The sequence below is a fragment of the Pristiophorus japonicus genome, chromosome 18 (assembly GCF_044704955.1).
Source record: "Pristiophorus japonicus isolate sPriJap1 chromosome 18, sPriJap1.hap1, whole genome shotgun sequence".
In the NCBI taxonomy this organism is placed as follows: Eukaryota; Metazoa; Chordata; class Chondrichthyes; family Pristiophoridae; genus Pristiophorus; species Pristiophorus japonicus.
Window position 1 is genome coordinate 3,453,315 of NC_091994.1, and position 15,227 is coordinate 3,468,541.

A 15,227-nucleotide genomic window follows, 5' to 3' on the forward strand; every position below is an offset into this window, starting at 1 on the left:
AATTCGAGTACGTCTCCCTACTCTCGACCTTCTACCACACAAACAATCTGTTAACCAGCTCAATAATTTGCCGTCAATTCCATAACTTTAGCTAACAGCCTTCTGGAAATCCATATAAACTACATCCATAGACATTCCCCTGTCGACTACTTGAGTTACTGCCTCAAAACATTCAATTAGGTTTGTTAGACATGACCCAGCCTTTCCAAACACATGTCGACTCTCACAAGGGAGGGAGAAAGGAATAGGATATAGAAGGATATAGAGTGTAGAAGATTAAGGGGAGATCTGATCGAGGGGTTTAAGATGATTAAAGGAGTTGATGGGGTAGATCGAGAGAAACTATTCCCTCGGGTGGGGGGAGTCCAGAACAAGGGGCAGGACCTTAAAATTAGAGCCAGGCCGTTCAGGGTGATTTAGACAAGGGGATTAAATGCAGTATCTCCAAATTTGCGGATGACACTAAGTTGGGTGCGAGGAGGATGCTATTAGGCTGCAGAGTAACATAGAAACATAGAAAATAGGTGCAGGAGTAGGCCATTCGGCCCTTCTAGCCTGCACCGCCATTCAATGAGTTCATGGCTGAACATGCAACTTCAGTACCCCATTCCTGCTTTCTCACCATACCCCTTGATTCCCCTAGTAGTAAGGACTTCATCTAACTCCTTTTTGAATATATTTAGTGAATTGGCCTCAACAACTTTCTGTGGTAGAGAATTCCACAGGTTCACCACTCTCTGGGTGAAGAAATTCCTCCTCATCTCGGTCCTAAATGGCTTCCCCCTTATCCTTAGACTGTGTCCCCTGGTTCTGGACTTCCCCAACATTGGGAACATTCTTCCTGCATCTAACCTGTCTAACCCCGTCAGAATTTTAAACGTTTCTATGAGGTCGCCTCTCATTCTTCTGAACTCCAGTGAATACAAGCCCAGTTGATCCAGTCTTTCTTGATAGGTCAGTCCCGCCATCCCGGGAATCAGTCTGGTGAACCTTCGCTGCACTCCCTCAATAGCAAGAATGTCCTTCCTCAGGTTAGGAGACCAAAACTGTACACAATACTCCAGGTGTGGCCTCACCAAGGCCCTGTACAATTGTAGCAACACCTCCCTGCCCTTGTACTCAAATCCCCTCACTATGAAGGCCAACATGCCATTTGCTTTCTTAACCGCCTGCTGTACCTGCATGCCAACCTTCAATGACTGATGTACCATGACACCCAGGTCTCGTTGCACCTGCCCTTTTCCTAATCTGTCACCATTCAGATAATAGTCTGTCTCTCTGTTTTTACCACCAAAGTGGATAACCTCACATTTATCCACATTATACTTCATCTGCCATGCATTTGCCCACTCACCTAACCTATCCAAGTCGCTCTGCAGCCTCATAGAATCCTCCTTGCAGCTCACACTGCCACCCAACTTGGTGTCATCCGCAAATTTGGAGATACTACATTTAATCCCCTCGTCTAAATCATTAATGTAGTGTAAACAGCTGGGGCCCCAGCACAGAACCTTGCGGTACCCTACTAGTCACTGCCTGCCATTCTGAAAAGTCCCCATTTACTCCTACTCTTTGCTTCCTGTCTGACAACCAGTTCTCAATCCATGTCAGCACACTACCCCCAATCCCATGTGCTTTAACTTTGCACATTAATCTCTTGTGTGGGACCTTGTCGAAAGCCTTCTGAAAGTCCAAATATACCACATCAACTGGTTCTCCCTTGTCCACTCTACTGGAAACATCCTCAAAAAATTCCAGAAGATTTGTCAAGCATGATTTCCCTTTCACAAATCCATGCTGACTTGGACCTATCATGTCACCTCTTTCCAAATGCACTGCAATGACATCCTTAATAATTGATTCCATCATTTTACCCACTACTGATGTCAGGCTGACCGGTCTGTAATTCCCTGTTTTCTCTCTCCCTCCTTTTTTAAAAAGTGGGGTTACATTGGCTACCCTCCACTCCATAGGAACTGATCCAGAGTCAATGGAATGTTGGAAAATGACTGTCAATGCATCCACTATTTCCAAGGCCACCTCCTTAAGTACTCTGGGATGCAGTCCATCAGGCCCTGGGGATTTATCGGCCTTCAATCCCATCAATTTCCCCAACACAATTTCCCGACTAATAAGGATTTCCCTCAGTTAACTTGGAGTGACTTGGATAGGTTAGGTGAGTGGGCAAATGCATGGCAGATGAAGTATAATGTGGATAAATGTGAGGTTATCCACTTTGGTGGTAAAAACAGAGAGACAGACTATTATCTGAATGGTGACAGATTAGGAAAAGGGAAGGTGCAACGAGACCTGGGTGTCATGGTACATCAGTCATTGAAGGTTGGCATGCAGGTACAGCAGGCGGTTAGGAAAGCAAATGGCATGTTGGCCTTCATAGCGAGGGGATTTGAATACAGGGGCAGGGAGGTGTTGCTACAGTTGTACAGGGCCTTGGTGAGGCCACACCTGGAGTATTGTGTACAGTTTTGGTCTCCTAACTTGAGGAAGGACATTCTTGCTATTGAGGGAGTGCAGCGAAGATTCACCAGGCTGATTCCCGGGATGGCAGGACTGACCTATCAAGAAAGACTGGATCAACTGGGCTTGTATTCACTGGAGTTCAGAAGAATGAGAGGGGACCTCATGGAAACGTTTAAAATTCTGACGGGTTTAGACAGGTTAGATGCAGGAAGAATGTTCCCAATGTTGGGGAAGTCCAGAACCAGGAGTCACAGTCTGAGGATAAGGGGTAAGCCATTTAGGACCGAGATGAGGAGAAACTTCTTCACCCAGAGAGTGGTGAACCTGTGGAATTCTCTACCACAGAAAGTAGTTGAGGCCAATTCACTAAATATATTCAAAAGGGAGTTAGATGAAGTCCTTACTACTAGGGGGATCAAGGGGTATGGCGAGAAAGCAGGAAGGGGGTACTGAAGTTTCATGTTCAGCCATGAACTCATTGAATGGCGGTGCAGGCTAGAAGGGATGAATGGCCTGCTCCTGCACCTATTTTCTATGTTTCTATGTTTCTATGTCAGGGAGCACTTCTTCACACAAAGGGCAGTGGGAATCGGGAAGTCTCTCCCCCAAAAAGCTGTTGAGGCCGGGGGTCAATTGGAAATTTCAAAACTGAGATTGTTAGACTTTGTTGGGTAAGGGGATTAAGGGTTACGAAACCGAGGCGGGTAGATGGAGTTAGGATTGAGGTTGGCCGTGGTCTCAGTGAATGGCGGGATAGGCTCGAGGGGCCTCTATGTCTCTATGCTGATGGGATGAGATGAAGAGGAATGGGAGCATAAACACTGGCACGGACCAAGTCGGGCCGAATGGCCTGTTTCTCTGCTGCACATTCCATGTAATTCGATGTCCCGTGAGGAAAGGAGTTTGGTTGTACAGCAGGACATCGAGGGGTCATTTTGAGAATATAAAGGAAGGTCCAACAACAAAGGGAGATACCACACTCTCTGAGGCTTCTAGTACGGCGTTCCCACAGTACTGCCCCTCTGACAGTGCGGCACTCCCTCAGTACTGCCCCTCTGACAGTGCGGCACTCCCTCAATACTGCCCCTCCGACAGAGCGGCACTCCCTCAGTACTGCCCCTCCGACACTGCGGCGCTCCCTCACTACTGCCCCGCCAAAAGTGCGCCGCTCCCTCAGTACTGCCCCTCCGACAGTGCGGCACTCCCTCAGTACCGCCCCTCCGACAGTGCGGCGCTCCCTCAGTACCGCCCCTCCGACAGTGCGGCGCTCCCTCAGTACCGCCCCTCCGACAGTGCGGCGCTCCCTCAGTATCGCCCCTCCGACAGTGCGGCGCTCCCTCAGTACCGCCCCTCCGACAGTGCGGCGCTCCCTCAGTACCGCCCCTCCGACAGTGCGGCGCTCCCTCAGTACTGCCCCTCCGACAGTGCGGCGCTCCCTCAGTACTGCCCCTCCGACAGTGCGGCGCTCCCTCAGTACTGCCCCTCCGACAGTGCGGCGCTCCCTCAGTACCGAACTGAATTGTGGGCTCAAGTCTCAATGTTCCCTGTAAGTCTCACAGCTGCACAGCGCTCCAGGGCTCCCGCGTAGTTGGCTTGCCAGCTTTCTAATCGAAAAAAATGACAGGGAACATTGCTTACGACTCGAACTCACGGTCTTCTGACGTGGAAGTGACAGCCTGGTCTGGTGGTTATGTTTTTTTGCAACAACAGTAACATTTTTTTGGTTGTAAACATCCTCATTCCATCATGGAGGTTGGTCTTCTGCTATTTTCTTATTAAACTGAGCTCCAAATTATCCAATTTATCTCCGATATCACCCCTTTATTGCTAACCATCAGTCCTGGCTCAGTGATTAGCAATCTCGCCCCCGCGTCAGAAGGTCAACGGTTCGAGTCGAAAGCAATGTTCCCGACATTGATATTGTATCGGAGTATGTCTCTCCAGAGGAGGTAGAAACATAGAAACTTAGAAAATAGGTGCAGGAGTAGGCCATTCGGCCCTTCGAGCCTGCACCATCATTCAATAAGATCATGGCTGAGCATTCCCTCAGTACCCCTTTCCTGCTTTCTCTCCATACCTCTTGATCCCTTCAGCCGTAAGGGCCATATCTCACTCCCTCTTGAATATATCCAATGAACTGGCATCAACAACTCTCTGTGGCAGGGAATTCCACAGGTGAACAACTCTCTGAGTGAAGAAGTTTCTCCTCATCTCAGTCCTAAATGGCTTACCCCTTATCCTAAGACTGTGTCCCCTGGTTCTGGACTTCCCCAACATCGGGAACATTCTACCCACATCGAACCTGTCCCGTCCCGTCAGAATCTTATATGTTTCTATATATCCTTCTAAACTCCAATGTATAAAGGCCCAGTTGATCCAGCCTCTCCTCATATGTCAGTCCTGCCATCCGCGAATCAGTCTGGTGAACCTTCGCTGCACTCCCTCAATAGCAAGAACGTCCTTCCTCAGATTAGGAGACTAAAACTGAACACAATATTCCAGATGAGGTCTCACCAAGGCCCTGTACAACTGCGGTAAGACCTCCCTGCTCCTATACTCAAATCCCCTAGCTATGAAGGCCAACATACCATTTGCCTTCTTCACCGCCTGCTGTACCCATATGCCAACTTTCAATGACTGATGAACCATAACACCCAGGTCTCGTTGCACCTCCTCTTTTCCTAATCTGCCGCCATTCAGGTAATATTCTGTCTTCATGTTTTTGCCCCCAAAGTGGATAACCTCACATTTATCCACATTATACTGCATCTGCCATGCATTTGCCCACTCACCTAACCTGTCCAAGTCACCCTGCAGCCTCTTAGCGTCCACCTCACAGCTCACACCGCCACCCAGTTTAGTGTCATCTGCAAACTTGGAGATATTACACTCAATTCCTTCATCCAAATCATTGATGTATATTCTAAAGAGCTGGGGTCCCAGCACTGAGCCCTGCGGCACTCCACTAGTCACTGCCTGCCATTCTGAAAAGGTCCCGTTTATCCCAACTCTCTGCTTCCTGTCTGCCAACCAGTTCTCTATCCACGTCAGTACATTACCCCCAATACCATGTGCTTTGATTTTGCACAACAATCTCTTGTGCGGGACCTTGTCAAAAGCCTTCTGAAAGTCCAAATACACCACATCCACTGGTTCTCCCTTGTCCACTCTTCTAGTTACATCTTCAAAAAATTCCAGAAGATTTGTCAAGCATGATTTCCCTTTCATAAATCCATGCTGACTTGGACCGATCCTGTCACTGCTTTCCAAATGCGCTGCTATTTCATCCTTCATAATTGATTCCAACATTTTCCCCACTACTGATGTCAGGCTAACCGGTCTATAATTACCTGCTTTCTCTCTCCCTCCCTTTTTAAAAAGTGGTGTTACATTAACTACCCTCCAGTTCATAGGAACTGATCCAGAGTCAATAGACTGTTGGAAAATGATCACCAACGCATCCACTATTTCTAGGGCCACTTCCTTAAGTACTCTGGGATGCAGACTATCAGGCCCCGGGGATTTATGGCCTTCAATCACATCAATTTCCCTAATTTCCCGCCTAATAAGGATGTCCTTCACTTCCTCCTTCACACTAGACCCTCGGTCCCCTAGTATTTCCGGAAGGTTATTTGTGTCTTCCTTCGTGAAGACAGAACCAAAGTGTTTGTTCAATTGGTCTGCCATTTCTTTGTTCCCCATTATAAATTCACCTCAATCCAACTGCAAGGGACCTACATTTGTCTTCACTAATCTTTTTCTCTTCACATATCTATAGAAGCATTTTGCAGTCAGTTTTTATGTTCCCTGCAAGCTTCTTCTTGTACTCTATTTTTCCCCTCTTAATTTAACCCTTTTTCCTCCTCTGCTAAATTCTAAATTTCTCCCAGTCCTCAGGTTTGTTGCTTTTTCTGGCCAATTTATATGCCTCTTCCTTGGATTTAACACTATCCTTAATTTCCCTTGTCAACCACGGTTGAGCCACCTTCCCCATTTTATTTTTACTCCAGACAGGGATGTACAATTGTTGAAGTTCATCCATGTAATCTTTAAATGTTTGCCATTTAATCCACCATCAGCCCTTTAATTATCATTTGCCAGTATATTCTAGCCAATTCACGCCTCAAACTATTGAAGTTACCTTTCCTTAAGTTCAGGACCCTAGTTTCTGAATTAACTGTGTCACTCTCCATCTTAATAAAGAATTTTACCATGTTATGGTCACTCTTCCCCAAAGGGCCTCGCACAACAAGATTGCTAATTAGTCCTTTCTCATTACACATCACCCAGTCTAGGATGGCCAGCTCCCTAATTGGTTCCTTGACATATTGGTCTAGAAAACCATCCCTAATACACTCCAGGAAATCCTCCTCCACCGCATTGCTACCAGTTAGGTTAGCCCAATCAATATGTAGATTAAAGTCACCCATGATGACTGCTGTACCTTTATTGCATGCATCCCTAATTTCTTGTTTGATGCTGTCCCCAACCTCACTACTACTTTTTGGTGGTCTGTACACAACTCCCACTAGCGTTTTCTGCCCCTTGGTATTCCGTAGCTCCACCCATACTGATTCCAAATCATCCAAGCTAATGTCCTTTCTTACTATTGCATTAATTTCCTCTTTAACCAGCAATGCTACCCCGCCTCCTTTTCCTTTCTGTCTATCCTTCCTAAATGTTGAATACCCCTGGATGTTGAGTTCCCAGCCTTGGTCACCCTGGAGCCATGTCTCCGTGATTCCAATTACATCATACCCGTTAACTGCTATCTGCGCAGTTAATTCGTCCACCTTATTCCGAATACTCCTCACATTGAGGCACAGAGCCTTCAGGCTTGTCTTATTAACACCCTTTGCCCCTTTAGAATTTTGGTGTAATGTGGCCCTTTTTGCTTTTTGCCTTAGGTTTCTCTGCCCTCCACTTTTACTTTTCTTCATTCTATCTTTTGCTTCTGTCACCATTCTAATTCCCTCTGTCTCCCTGCATAGGTTCCCATCCCCCTGCCATATTAGTTTAACTCCTCCCCAACAACACTAGCAAACACTCCCCCTCGGACATTGGTTCCGGTCCTGCCCAGGTGCAGACCGTCCGGTTTGTACTGGTCCCACCTCCCCCAGAACTGGTTCCAATGTCCCAGGAATTTGAATCCCTCCCTTGTGCACCACTCCTCAAGCCATGTATTCATCTGAGCTATCCTGCGATTCCTACTCTGACTAGCACGTGGCACTGGTAGCAATCCTGAGATTACTACTTTTGAGGTCCCACTTTTTAATTTGGCTCCTAGCTCCCCTAAATTCGTCTTGTCGGACCTCATCCCATTTTTTTACCTATATCGTTGGTACCTATATGCACCACGACAACTGGCTGTTCACCCTCCCTTTTCAGAATGTCTGCACCCGCTCCGAGACATCCTTGACCCTTGCAGCAGGGAAACAACATACCATCCTGGAGTCTCGGTTGCGGCTGCAGAAACTCCTATCTATTCCCCTTACAATTGAATCTCCTATCACTATCGCTCTCCCACTCTTTTTCCTGCCCTCCTGTGCAGCAGAGCCAGCCACGGTGCCATGAACTTGGCTGCTGCTGCCCTCCCCTGATGAGTCATCTCCCTCAACTAATCTAGGTCGGAGAGGTGGGAGTTCGGGCGGCAGTTCGGAGTGGCCTATAAAGGCCAGCGAGACCAGGAGTCCGGGGAGTTCGAGGGGGCGACAGATCGGAGAGGCCTATAAAGGCCAGCGAGACCAGGAGTCCGGGGAGTTAAAGGGGGCGACAGATCGGAGAGGCCTATAAAGGCCAGCGAGACCAGGAGTCTGGGGAGTTCGAGGGGGCGACAGATCGGAGAGGCCTATAAAGGCCAGCGAGACCAGGAATCCGGGGAGTTCAAGGGGGCGACAGATCGGAGAGGCCTATAAAGGCCAGCGAGACCAGGAGTCCGGGGAGTTCGAGGGGGCGACAGATCGGAGAGGCCTATAAAGGCCAGTGAGACCAGGAGTCCGGGGAGTTCGAGGGGGCGACAGATCGGAGAGGCCTATAAAGGCCAGCGAGACCAGGAGTCTGGGGAGTTCGAGGGGGTGACAGATCGGAGAGGCCTATAAAGGCCAGCGAGACCAGGAATCTGGGGAGTTCGAGGGGGCGACAGATCGGAGAGGCCTATAAAGGCCAGCGAGACCAGGAGTCCGGGGAGTTCGAGGGGGCGACAGATCGGAGAGGCCTATAAAGGCCAGCGAGACCAGGAGTCCGGGGAGTTCGAGGGGGCGACAGATCGGAGAGGCCTATAAAGGCCAGCGAGACCAGGAGTCCGGGGAGTTCGAGGGGGCGACAGATCGGAGAGGCCTATAAAGGCCAGCGAGACCAGGAGTCTGGGGAGTTCGAGGGGGCGACAGATCGGAGAGGCCTATAAAGGCCAGCGAGACCAGGAATCCGGGGAGTTCGAGGGGGCGACAGATCGGAGAGGCCTACCGGTGCAGCTGCAGCAGGGAAAGAAGGCAAAAAAGAAGTAGAAAGAAATCGAAAGGTGACGTCACAGCCAAGGGGGTAAGTGATTGGCTGGTGATTGGTGAGTAGTTTTTCTTTTTCTTTTCTATATCAGTAAGTAACCTTTTAGCATTGTTGTTGCCAATTTAAGTTTATCTAAGGGTTAAGACATGGCAGGACAGCTCGGACACGTGTTATGCTCCTCTTATACTATGTGGGAAGTCAGGGATGCTTCCTGTGTCCCTGACGACTACGTGTGCGGGAAGTGCATCCGCCTGCAGCTCCAGACGGACCGCTTTGTGGCACTGCAGCTGCGGGTGGATGAACTCTGGAGCATCCACGATGCTGATAATGACGTGAGTAGCACGTTTAGTGAGTTGGTCTTACCGCAGGTAAAGGGAACACAGCCAGATAGGGAATGGAAGACCAACAGGAAGAGCAGTGCAAGGAAGGTAGTGCAGGGATCCCCTGCAGTCAATCTCCTGACACACACGTGCCACAGGCTCCAGTTACCCAACAGGACCTCACTGCACTGTGAAACTAAACAGCGAGTTTAAACCGTGGTGTCATCACACTGAGAGAAAGCCAGTCCTGAAACCCTGTACACATACAGACACAGACACACACACACACAGACAGAGACACACAGACAGACACACAGTCATACACAAACACACACACACACACAGACACAGACACACACACAGAAAGAGACACACAGACACACACACAGACAGAGACACAGTCATACACAAACACACACACAGACACACATAGTCAAACAGACAGACACACAGTCTCACAAACACACACAGTCACACACACAGACAGAGACACACAGACAGACACACAGTCATACACAAACACACACACACACACAGACACAGACACATATAGTCAAACAGACAGACACACAGTCTCACAAACACACACAGTCACACACACAGAGATACACAGACAGACACACAGTCACACACACACACACACAGACAGAGATACACAGACACACACACACACACAGACAGAGACACACAGTCACACACACAGACAGAGATACACAGACAGAGACACACAGTCACACACACACAGCCACACAGACAGACACAGACACACACTCACACACAGACACACACTCACACGCAGACACACACACACACACGGATACACACAAGTGCACACTCACAGTATTTTCTATTCTGTGATTAGGAACAGGAACCCGAGCTGATTCTTCCTCTTCTCAGTTCTGGAGCCTGAAGCCGACCTCATTCAGCATCACGCTGACAGGCTCCCTGAGGATGTTTCAGGGAAGGTTCCGGAGCAAATGCAACAAAGAAATTCATGTTTCAGTTCCTCAAGGTCACGGATGTTCGGGCTTGGGAATGTGACACTTTCCACTTCAGTTCAATAAAGCTCCCTCTACACTGTCTCATCAAACACTCCCAGGGCAGGTATAGCATGGGTTAGATACAGAGTAAAGCTCCCTCTACACTGTCCCATCAAACACTCCCAGGGCAGGTACAGCACGGGGTTAGATACAGAGTAAAGCTCCCTCTACACTGTCCCATCAAACACTCCCACGGCAGGTACAGAACGGGTTAGATACAGAGTAAAGCTCGCTCTACACTGTCTCATCAAACACTCCCACGGCAGGTACAGAACGGGTTAGATACAGAGTAAAGCTCCCTCTACACTGTTCCATCAAACACTCCCAAGGCAGGTAGAGCATGGGTTAGATACAGAGTAAAGCTCGCTCTACACTGTCTCATCAAACACTCCCACGGCAGGTACAGAACGGGTTAGATACAGAGTAAAGCTCCCTCTACACTTCCATCAAACACTCCCAGGGCAGGTACAGCATGGAGTTAGATACAGAGTAAAGCTCCCTCTACACTGTTCCATCAAACACTCCCAGGGCAGGTATAGCATGGGTTAGATACAGAGTAAAGCTCCCTCTACATTGTCCCATCAAACACTCCCAGGGCAGGTACAGCACGGGTTAGATACAGAGTACAGCTCCCTCTACACTGTCCCATCAAACACTCCCAGGGCAGGTATAGCATGGGTTAGATACAGAGTAAAGCTCCCTCTACACTGTCCCATCAAACACTCCCAGGGCAGGTATAGCACGGGTTAGATACAGAGTAAAGCTCCCTCTACACTGTCCCCATCAAACACTCCCAGGGCAGGTATAGCACGGGTTAGATACAGAGTAAAGCTCCCTCTACACTGTCCCATCAAACACTCCCAGGGCAGGTACAGCACGGGTTAGATACAGAGTAAAGCTCCCTCTACACTGTCCCCATCAAACACTCCCAGGGCAGGTACAGCACGGGTTAGATACAGAGTAAAGCTCCCTCTACACTGTCCCCATCAAACACTCCCAGGGCAGGTACAGCACGGGGTTAGATACAGAGTAAAGCTCCCTCTACACTGTCCCATCAAACACTCCCAGGGCAGGTACAGCACGGGTTAGATACAGAGTAAAGCTCCCTCTACACTGTCCCCATCAAACACTCCCAGGGCAGGTACAGCACGGGTTAGATACAGAGTAAAGCTCCCTCTACACTGTTCCATCAAACACTCCCAGGGCAGGTACAGGGGGTTAGATACAGAGTAAAGTTCCCTCTACACTGTCCCAATAATCTACGTTGGCTAAAATCCTGAAAGCGCGCCCCCTGCTGCACCAGTGTGACTATTATCCATTACCGTCCTGTGACCTCTGTGACTGATCCTCAGCTTGGTGCGGATTTATGGGCCATTTTTCTCCGTGGTCACAGGCCCACTTGTAACACACGTCCATAACCTCACTTCATGGTGAGAGAGTTGTATATTGATCAGAGATGTTTGTCCTGAAGCACTGGCTGAGCGGAGCTCGGTCCTCAAGGCACACAGAGTGTTCAACGCTCACTTAGTGGCTCAGTCGGCAGCTCTCTCTCTCTCTCTCTCTCTTGTTCTCTCTCTCGCTCTCTCTCTCACGCGCTTCTCCCTCAGAAGGTTGGGAGTTTAAGTCCCACTCCAGAAACATGAGCACAAAAATCGAGGCTGAAACTTCCAGTGTGGTACTGAGGGAGTGCTGCACTGTCGGAGGGGCAGTACTGAGGGAGTGCCGCACTGTCGGAGGGGCAGTACTGAGGGAGTGCTGCACTGTCGGAGGGGCGGTACTGAGGTAGTGCTGCACTGTCGGAGGGGCAGTACTGAGGGAGCGCTGCACTGTCAGAGGGGCAGTACTGAGGGAGTGCTGCACTGTCAGAGGGGCAGTACTGAGGGAGCGCTGCACTGTCGGAGGGGCAGTACTGAGGGAGCGCTGCACTGTCGGAGGGGCAGTACTGAGGGAGCGCTGCACTGTCGGAGGGGCAGTACTGAGGGAGTCCTGCACTGTCGGAGGGGCAGTACTGAGGGAGCGCTGCACTGTCGGAGGGGCAGTACTGAGGGAGTGCTGCACTGTCGGAGGGGCAGTACTGAGCGAGCGCTGCACTGTCGGAGGGGCAGTACTGAGGGAGCGCCGCACTGTCGGAGGGGCAGTACTGAGGGAGCGCTGCACTGTCGGAGGGGCAGTAGTGAGCGAGCGCCGCACTGTTGGAGGGGCAGTACTGAGGGAGCGTCGCACTGTTGGAGGGGTAGTATGAGCGAGCGCCGCACTGTCGGAGGGGCAGTACTGAGCGAGCGCCGCACTGTCGGAGGAGCAGTACTGAGGAAGCGTCACACTGTCGGAGGGGCAGTACTGAGGGAGTGCTGCACTGTCAGAGGTGTCGTCTTTCAGATGAGTCGTTAAACCGAGGCCCCGTCTGCTCTCTCTAGTGATGTAAAAGATTCCATGCCACTATTCAGAAGAGCAGGGGAGTTCTCCCCGGTGTCCTGGGGCCAATATTTATCCCTCAATCAACATAACAGAAACAGATTATCTGGTCATTATCACATTGTTGTTTGTGGGAGCTTGCTGTGCGCAAAATGGCTGCTGCGTTTCCTACATTACAACAGTGAGTACAAATAGTCAGTCCCTTTACTTCAAAAGTACTTAATTGGCTGTAAAGCACGTTGGGACATCCGGTGGTCGTGAAAGACTCGATATAAATCCAAGTCTTTCTTTTCTTTCTTTTGCTGTACGACGGTGTCATGTATGTATGCTTGGGGTTATTAGCCACCAGGTGGCGGCACTGTCGGAGGTCATTGAGCTGTGCGCACCTGTGTGGGGCCCAGGTATAAAAGACCAGCCATCTTGTAATGTAATCACTTTGGGCCCGAGTAAAGCAGAGCCAGGTTTGTAGCTGTGTTAGTTTACAGTATTCAGTCTATCGAGTTATTACATACATAACAGATGGGGTGTCGGGGGGTGGGGGAGGTGGGGGAGCAGAATGAAAAAAGTGGCCAAAAAAGGATCTCTTTCTGACGTTTTCAAGCCCACCTTTGTGGATGTGGGAAACGGATCTTCCAAACCGTGGGGAAGTCCAGAACCAGGGGTCACAGTCTAAGGATAAGGGGTAAGTCATTTAGGACCGAGATGAGGAGAAACTTCTTCACCCAGAGAGTGGTGAACCTGTGGAATTCTCTACCACAGAAAGTTGTTGAGGCCAATTCACTAAATATATTCAAAAAGGAGTTAGATGAAGTCCTTACTACTAGGGGGAATCAAGGGGTATGGCGAGAAAGCAGGAATGGGGTACTGAAGTTGCATGTTCAGCCATGAACTCATTGAATGGCGGTGCAGGCTAGAAGGGCCGAATGGCCTACTCCTGCACCTATTTTGTATGTTTCTATGTTTCTATCTCCAAGGGTTACATTCCCTGCTTCAGTGCCCTGAGAGCAGACATCGGGATCGGGAACACAGGATAAAACTAATGGAAGGAAATATTGCGACTTTATTTGCGAAAGTGTAGAATCCCAACAATATCATCTTTCCTCCCTGACCTCTTCCAGCCCCACAACCCCCCCGAGATCTCTGCACTCCTCCAGTTCTGGATCTTGAGCATCCCCGATTTCCGTGGGCGGCCGTGCCTTCAGCTGCCTGGGCCCCAAGCTCTGGAACTCCCTCCCTAAACCTCTCCGCCTCTCTCTCCTCCTTTAAGATGCTCCTTAAAACCTCCCTCTTTGACCAAGTTTTTGGTCACCTGCCCTAATATCTCCTTTTTTTGGTGAAAATTTCTTTGTCTGTTTCCTGTGAAGCGCTTTGAGATGTTTTACATAAGAAATAGGAGCAGGGGTCGGCCATTCGGCCCCTCGAGCCTGCTCCGCCATTCAATAAGATCATGGCTGATCTTCCACCTCGACTCCACTTCCCTGCACTGTCCCCGTATCCCTCGATTCCCTTCGGGGGGCAAAATTCGGGTCATTTCTGCCCCCCATTATTCCCCACTGGGTCAAACGACTTTCCACCTGGGCGCGGCACCACGACCAGCTCTCGCGAAATTCCGTGGGGGTTTAGCGCCGACGGTAACCGTTAGCGAGCCGGGCTGCCGTGCCAGCGATGATGTCATCACTGTGCGCAGCGACCCGTTTTAACCCCGGAGCGAAGATTCCGTAACGCCTTGTGAAGCAACAGCGGGCGATGCCAGCACAGCAAATTAAAGGGGAGGTGCAGCATTAAAATAACAATGGGCGACTCGCCGGTCGCGGCCTTCCTGTTTGTAGATCGCGGGGTCCGTGCCGCCATCTTGCGGCCCCAGCGCTCCCGCTTGTGTGTCGGGCGGTTTCCAGGGCAACCCCGCTCCCCGGTGATCCGGCAATGGCCCCGATTCCCACCCACTTGGCCCTCCCCTTTAATGGAAGGGGAGGTGCCGTGTCTACGTGCTGGCGCTACGCGTCCCTGTGCAAAACGCGGGAAACTTTGCGCCCCGCCCCCGACAGGAAGTGGAGCCCGAGGTTTTGCCGAGCCCCATATAGCTCGTGGGGCGGGAGCAAATTTCACCCCGTCAATATCCAATAATCTATCGATCTGTGCCTTGAATATACTCAGAGACTGAGCCTCCACAGCCCTCTGGGGCAGAGAATGCCAAAGATTCACCACCCTCTGAGTGAAGAAATTTCTCCTCATCTCAGTCCTGAATGGCCGACCCCTTATCCTGAGACTGTGACCCCTGGTTCTAGACTCTCCAGCCCGGGGGAAACATCCTCCCTGCATCTACCCTGTCCAATCCCTGTCAGAATTTTGAATGTTTCAATTAAATCATCTCTCATTCTTCTAAACTCTAGAGAATATCGGCCTAGTCTACTCAACCTCTCCTCATAAGACAATCCTCCCATCCCAGAAATCAGTCTGGTGAACCTTCGTTGCA

At 50.0% G+C, this 15,227-nt stretch overlaps 1 long non-coding RNA gene across 1 annotated transcript in view; it reads right to left on the bottom strand.

Moving 5' to 3' along the window:
• LOC139228502 (uncharacterized) overlaps nucleotides 1-10,175 on the bottom strand; it is a 42,446-nt gene extending 32,271 nt beyond the window's left edge. Inside the window, exon 1 of the long non-coding RNA XR_011587575.1 lies at nucleotides 10,142-10,175. This is a non-coding gene — a long non-coding RNA (uncharacterized lncRNA). The remainder of the gene's footprint in view (nucleotides 1-10,141) is intronic.
• Nucleotides 10,176-15,227: the final 5,052 nt, after the last annotated feature.